This window comes from Meleagris gallopavo, chromosome 2 (assembly GCF_905368555.1).
Source record: "Meleagris gallopavo chromosome 2, MGAL_WU_HG_1.1, whole genome shotgun sequence".
Lineage (NCBI taxonomy): Eukaryota > Metazoa > Chordata > Aves > Galliformes > Phasianidae > Meleagris > Meleagris gallopavo.
Window position 1 is genome coordinate 18,606,933 of NC_139405.1, and position 8,086 is coordinate 18,615,018.

At 38.8% G+C, this 8,086-nt stretch overlaps 1 non-coding gene across 1 annotated transcript; it reads right to left on the bottom strand.

Moving 5' to 3' along the window:
* Positions 1-453: 453 nt before the first annotated feature.
* On the bottom strand, positions 454-513 carry LOC116216393 (U7 small nuclear RNA). Its single transcript, XR_004159074.2, has one exon. It is a non-coding gene; the product is annotated as a U7 small nuclear RNA (small nuclear RNA).
* Between the last annotated feature and the right edge of the window lie 7,573 nt (positions 514-8,086).

Below are 8,086 nucleotides of genomic sequence, written 5' to 3' on the forward strand. Positions count from 1 at the left end.
CCTCAAGAGGGATATTTTTTTCAATCAAAAGGAATGTAATATCACAGAATGGCCAGGGTTGGAAGGGATCTCAAGGATCATGAATCTCCAACTCCCCTGCCACACGCAGGGCCATCAGTCTTCCCATTTAATACTAGAACAGGCTGCCCAGGGCCCCCATCCAATCTGGCCTTGAACACCTCCAGGGACGGGGCATCCATAGCCTCTCTGGGCAGCCTGTTCCAGCACCTCACCACTCTCTCTGTAAAGAACTTCCCCCTGACATCCAACCTAAATCTTCCCTCCCTCAACTTAAAACCATTTCCCCTTGTCCTGCAGTTATCAGCCCTTTCAAAGAGTTGATTCCCCTCCTGTTTGTAGGCTCCCTTTAGGTACTGAAAGGCTGCAGTTCCTGCACCCTTTTCTCCAGGCTGAACAAGCCCAGCTCCCTCAGCCTGCCTTTGTAAATTTTTTCAGGGCTTCCCACAGAGTGGGAAACCTGCTGGACAAATACCAAAGGAGCTGAAATCACTTTTAATAGAAAAATACCATTAAATATTTTCTCTCACTTTAAGAATATTTTCATTGGTGGTTTTTTTTTTCCATTTTTAATTTTTACATTTTCAATTTTTATTCTCAATTTTGTTTTTCCTTTTAGGCTAAAAAAATATAAAGCTGGAACAAAAGAAGTTAAGATCAATGTTTCTATGGTTGGCTATTGATTTCTTTTTTCACTGACAAATTCAATTTTGAAGAGAAACATGGGGAAAAAAACCCCCAAAACACAGGAATCTCCATTTCTGATGTTAAGATGGATCCTCATTCACCTCAGCTTCCTCTCCCAAATCTGTCCCAGAAGCTGTTGAGAAGCCATAGTATTTTAGATGTCTGATTACCCTTGAAAATCTACCTTGCATCATCACATATTTTTAAAAGAACTCTGCACATCCGTAAGTCACAATCTTGATATTCACAACAGTGCAACTGTGGGGATTAACCACAGTTGTGCTGAACACAGATTACCCTTTTATTTTCCATTTGCTAATTACATTCATCATAGCCACTGCCCCTTGAAACTGTGCTCAGCCGTAGAACAGCCTCATGCAGTTTTCATCCACAGGACCTAGGCATCTCCTGCTTTTACACTTGAATGTAATTTTACCTCCACGTGTCTTGTCCTGTGCGTGAGGTGAGATTGCTCTGTGGTGGTAAATAAGCACTAGTTTTTCTTCTGCTGATTCAGTCACTAGCAAATGACTCTTGCTAAAAGTTTGCAGAGCACTTTGCTCCATGTAGATGGGAACAACAGAACTAATTCCACTGCAGCTGGCAAAGGCACAGGACACTCAACATGCTCCCCTCAAGGCCGGCCGGCTGAGCAAACACAGTAGAGTTATGTTCCTCTGACAGGTGAGTCAGTATGGCCCTGCTGACAGTACCAAGGTGTGCATGTGTCCTTCCTTCTGCTGGCCAGAGGTGATTTGAAAGCCTAATTGAGGTGATGTGAAAGGCTAAATACAGGCTTGTGTTTCCCAAACAGACCAGAAAGCAAGCTGTGTGTGGTGTCATTCGTTTGGCAACTGAAGTTGCAGTGAGGTGTTGTACGACCGACTGCCATGCAAAGTGCTCTTTAGCACTCAAGAGAAAGAGAAATTTCTTACTGACGTGTAGAGAATCAGCAGAAACACAGATTTGCAACTACAGATGTCAAACGACAGCTTAAAAGTGTTCCATCACCCACAGCTTCAGGTGAGTTTGGTTTACATTGCAGTACTTTTTGCTACTCTATAATAATAAAATCTATGGTAATGGATGACTTTTCACTTTTAGCCAGGTCTTGACTATCCAGAGCACAAATGGAAAAAACAGGCTATTGTTTTTTCACTTCCCAGACAGATAACAGGATTGAGTTGAGCATCTTCATAGAAACACTGTGAAAGCAGGTGAGAGAAGGAAGGGAAGACATGGGCAGATCTAACCTGGCTGCCAGAATTCTAGCCTAAGAAAGTAGCGATAGCCAATTAGAAACAGAGACAGAAAAGGGAAGAAATTATGGGATACCACTAACTTTATTTTGGAATCTTAATTTATCTGGTTGTTTCTGTCTTAGGTGTAGACAACCTCTAAAATATTATCATTATATCTGAATTTTCTATTTTCTCTTTCACACAGTACTACAGCACTGGCCATGCTTCTTCTGATGCAGCCCAGGGTATAGTTGGCTTTCCAGACTGTAAGGGCACATTGCTGGCTTATGTCCAGCTTGCCATCCATCAGCACCCTCCACTACAAATCAGTGCTCCATCCTTACATCCCCCAGCTTGTACTGATAATGGAGGTCCCCATAACCCAACTACAAGGTCTTACATTTCTATCTGTTGAACCTCACAAGGTTCACCTGGGTCCCCTTCTCCATGTACTCTAACATAAGAGATAAGAAAAGTATTGAGGAGTTGATAGCTTTAACTTCTTGAAAAGATTATTAATATCTTGATGGTAATTGTATTCTGTCAAATACAATTTGATGTGAGGTAGGCACGTACTTTCTGATCTGCCCTTTTAAGCCTACTAGAAACATTAAGAATTTCTGAACAGAAAGATGGACATATCTGGTATTTTTCTGGGAAAAGTATAAGAGCAATTTGTGTATTTTGAGAGATCATACCAAGGAAAAAAGGAATGAGAAGGGAAATTCCAACACTCTGACTATGAAAAGGTAGAACACAAACAGGGTCCTCTGTTACAGATAACACCAAGAAAAACACTTGCACTCTGCTAATGGTATAGTAATGGAATCAAATACAATATTTTGCTAACCATTTTTCATTTTGAAATATCTTTATGAAAACATCTGGATGTTTTCTATTAAAAAAAAAAAACAAAAAACAAACAAAAACACACCAACAAAAAAGAGATGAGTTAGGAAAGCACTACAGGAATTCCTACTAGCAAATTCTTACCTGGTACTGTATCAGGTGAAGTGTGAAATTACCTCCAACTAGCTTTAGAGTAACCCACAAAAAGCATTAAACACAAGGCAGTAATACGAAAATAATAGCTTACCCTGTTCTAGAGATGAGGGCTTACTAAAAAGTTCCAGAGGAAAGCAATCTTTAAGTAGAGATGCTTCCTTCTTGGCAACCAGCTCTTAAAGAAGGTTAGGGAGGAGTGGACCCAGAATCCACTCCTTCCAGTCTCACAGCTGAATTGCTTGCACTTGTGCTCCCAGGGCTGGCTATGTCTCTTCACCTGATCTCAATCACTGATTCAGGTGGAGACCTAACAATTCCTGTGCAGCACCATCAGATTTTTCTCACGATCTTTACAGTTTGCCCAATAGTATGTATATTCAAGGACACAGCAGACAGGCCAGAGGTCAGTTTTGGTAATGGACTCAGACCTTTTCGATGTCCTAGCAGTTACTGCAACTGCTGGAAACCACAGTGGCACACTAAGGGCCTCTTGGGCCTCTTCCTCAAAGCCTGCTTGCAAATTCTGTCCTGAAAGCAATCAGTTCCCTTAGCAACTGAGTGTCTCAAAATGTATTTATTACAGCTCCAGAGAAAACAGTAGTTTGCTTTTATATATGAACACCATAGTGACATAACAGTAAACTGACAGCAGTTCTCTGTGTTACTTCCATTTATAGTGGTTGCCTCAGGAACTGCAAATAAAGTTGCATGTTTATTTGAGTACTTGAAAAGGGTCGTTGTGATGTAACTTAGACCAGAAGTTTAGGCTTTGATAGGAAGGGAGAGAATGTCTACAAAAGACACCACTGGTAGGAGATTTGTGAAAACAAAGGCAAGTTAAAATACTTTTTCTACATTCCCCTGCACCATTTGCAGCCCATCACCAAAGGTATTGTTTTAGTCACAGTAACAGCAAAGGAAAGAGATGGGAATAAGCAAAACTTATTATACCTTTTGATTTTCTTGATTCCTCCAAATTTTAGAAGTTCTGTTGTATGAAAGTAAGTGCCATTTGTGTACCACTTTATTTTTCCAAATTTGAAGGCCATTCGCTGAAAGGAAAAAAGAAAACATCATGGAGTTTGGGGTTTAGCCAAAACACATTTTCCCCTTTTTTCACAAGTATGTTCAATTTGCAAAGTTTTTTCCTGTTTGCCTACATAAATGATTCAATTAAAAAAGACAGATCTGTGAAGTTCAGCAGAGAACACCAAAGTTTTCCATAATGTGACTATTGTCCATTTGACTTCAGGGTACACTCCAGATCAAATTCCACATGATTTGCCTTCCTAAATCTACAGCAGGTCCCCTAAGTAGCAAGGGCAGTCGCTGCTTAGTTAGGCACTTGGAAGCAGATGTGGACATGCAGGCTTTAGAGAAGTTTTTAGCTGTGTTACACTCCTTGTTGGCAGACTTGTCTTACTTTTATAGGCTCCTGAAAAGTCAACAGTTACATTATGTTCAGAGACAGAGGGAACAGGACATCAGCTTCCACATGGCATGAGACCGAAAGCAAAATTGTGATGTTTTTAAGATGTTCCATATTTCAGACAGAATCAATTTTACAAAAAGAGGATATAAATTTGAAAAATGTAAACCGAAGGATGATCCCACCTAGAGTACTCTGTCCAGACACTAAACTGTTGGAGCAGGTCCAGAGAAGGGCCACAGAGATGATCAGAGTGCTGGAGCACCTCTCCTATGAGGACAGGCTGAGAGAGCTGGGGCTTTTCAGTCTGGAGAAGAGAATGCTCCACAGGGACTTTATAACAGCCTTCCAGTGCCTGAAGGGGACCTACAGAAAAGCTGGGGATGGACTTTTTATAACAGCACATAGGTGTTACAAGATGAGGAAAAATGGCTTAAAACTGGAGAAGGGTAGACTTGGACTAGATATTAGGAAGAAATTCTTTACTGTGAGGGTGGTGAGACAATTGCACAGACTGCCCAGAGGCTGTGGATACCCTCTCCCTGGAGGCATTCAAGGCCAAGTTGGATGGCGTTGCGAGCAATCTGGCCTAGAGGGAAGTGGTCCTGCCTATAGCAGGGGGTTGGAACTAGATGGTCTTAAAGGTCCCTTCCAAACCAAACCATTCCATGATTCTATGATTCTATGAATTGTTTTGTAATCTTTCTGCACAGAGGTGTATACAAACACCCTGAAACACTGCACTACACTACACTTTAATTAAAAGTAGCATTAAAAGTAGCATTAAAAAAAGTAGGATTAAAAGTAGCAACTACCATACAACAAATTTCACACATACTGAGGGAAACAAAATAATACAAGCAAATAAGTTATTTTGTTTCTTTATGCACGCGTAGATTTTTTAGTGGATATTTTAATGTGATTCTAAGTAAGGGAAAATCCATCCACTGCCACGAGAGAAGTTGCCTTTGTATCCAGAACATATTATGAAATCAGTTGTGAAAAGCCAAATAACAGATTAACTGGCCACCCACTTCTTCATAACTCAAATTAAAAGTTTTTAAGTATGTGAACCTAAGAACAGCAAGGATTAATGACCTTATCAGTGTAAACTGTACTGCAATTATCTGATCTTCTAGCCACACATTAGTCTCTTCTTCAAGGAACTGATGCTTGAGTTTCTCTTCTGCCCTGAGAAGGGAAGATAGGAGTTTCAGACCACCCATTCAGCTGTCTGTCTGCCTGTGATGTTTAGGGCTGTTTCTGTATTTGATGATAAAACTGTAAGGTATGCATGTTCTACTATGAAGATGTTACACTATTTTAGAAAACACTTGCATAACTTTGACCACAGAAATATACAGAGTAAAAAATAAGCCAGCATTCCAGATATTCCTTATTCCTTCATATTTACTCTCATGCAAAATTTAAAGAAATTCTGGCAAATAATTAATCTATTGATTTCTTTTGAATAGAGATGGAACTGAGATTTCCTGGGAACTAGGAGGCATTCAGACATGCAGAATTAGGCCATCAGATATTGCACCTCCTTATCCAACTGTAAATATTCTCACAGAGTAAACATAATTCAGAGAGAGTCAACTATCAGATGATTCCCAGGAGATCAAGAGGAAAAAAAAAAATAGCACAAAGATAACGCACAACACCGAAAGATGATCCAATGACTGCAGATGCTCAGACTGAGGTGCTTGTTAGAATTCACTGAAACTTTTAGGAGATCTGGTCTGTTTACTTCGCAAATTTTATTATCTCCATGGGAAAAAGATAGAGGATGTTGGAAAAGTCACAGGGCCTATGCTGTCCCTTTTACACCACTATTATTTTTAATAATGAAATATGAGGTGGAAGAGGATTTTTTAAAGAAAAATAAATATGCAAATTATAGTTTTGTTCCTTTTAAAATGAAACTGATTTTGAAGTTGTATTTCAGTATTTATTTTATATATATATATATATATATATAAACTCTACTTTTTATGTTTTCTTGTGTTGTATTTTAGTGTGGAAATTGCACAATCTTTTTCTGGTCTTTACTCTGCAACTTAGAAAATTCTGTTTCCTAGAGGTAGACATCAGAAGAGTAACAGTAACTGCTAGTATATTCACTACAATAAATGCCATGTTGTGCTTGTTGGTAGCTGATTTTGTTTCTAGTCTGTTTATCTTGTTTATTGTTGAAGGCTGAGCATAATCCAGTTTCCATAAAGCACAGGGTCAGGAATCAAGCCTGAATACCCAAACAAGACTGGCCATGGGGAACTCTCTATGCCCTTGTCATATGTATATTTGTAAGAAGAGGGATGATTAAAAGAATCATCACAGTTCCAGAGGGATACCACCTGAAACATTCATATTCAAGGTGTTTGTTAGGATGTGATTCAGAAAACCTCTAAATTTTGACATGAGGGTAAATTAAGAGGAAGATCAAATAGGAGACAAACAAGCAAATAAACAAATAGAAATTGCATATGTCAAATGAGCAGGAATTACTTTGGAAACATGACATCCTTACCTCAAAGATGATAATGTACTCAATTTCAGGATATGAATGGAGTGAGAGGATGCTACTTGTGCTTGGAGCAGCCTAAAAAAAGAGGGTAAAAGCAAGCGTTATGGGCATGTAAGGAAGGAAGATGGGAGGAAACGACTGTGTGCAAGAATATCTAATGGAAGATAAAAAATGTAAGGATTTTATAAACAAAGATAAGTTTATTTTTGATATAGTAATGGGGAAAGAATTAATACAAGAATGTAAAGGAAAGAGTGCAATCAGACTGCCAAGTCATTAATCTGATTCCACCAGTAGTCTTGAGTGGATTTAGAGGAAGATACATAAACGTGACAATTTGAAAGCTCCTTCTCCTTCCTTCCTCCCCTCTACCCCATGAAAAAAAAAAAAAAAAAAAAAAAAAAAAGTTGTAATACAAGTGGAAATGAAACAAATGACAACTTAAAGAAGCTTTCTGGGAGACAGAAAAACCTGAGTATTTACTACAGCAAGAATTCGCAAGATGAGGAGAAGACCTACTGTGGAAGCATCTGGTTTTCTGGTTCTAACACCTTCCTGGAAATGCTGACAGTAGCTTGTTCAGATCCAAGGAATCCATTGCCCTCCTTTGGGATCTCCCATTGGATTCACTGGTAGGGAACAAAATATCATTTTGTAGAATGAGGAAAGTAATACAGACTGTTACACTAAGCAATCCAACACAGTACCATTATTTCAACATAAATACACACTTTTTTACAGGAAACAGAAAAAGCTGACGTCCATTTTAGTGTATAAATTCACTGAAATTTGGATGAATAATAATCCTGGTCAGTCTGTCTTTGGCTGCTCTTCAATTCGGCAGAAAAAATAGTCTATCACAAAAATGTTTCATTGTGTAATACTTGACTGCTTTTATCTGTTTATGCCACACACAGAGCAGTAATAAATGTTTAAAGGAAAATATGAGTTCCAGGAATACAGGTATATGAAGAAATATCAGCTGGATTGTCCCCCAGTTTGCTTTAGAAGTGAGTATGATATTTCAAACAGTTTCTTGGAACCATGTTACAACTGTAGCATTAGCATATATAATGAGCGTGTAAATGCGATAAAAAGTTTGGATTTTTACTAGTTACTTGAATCTGTTAAGAATATTGGTTAATGGAAATAAAATCCTTCCTTGGACCACTTTTT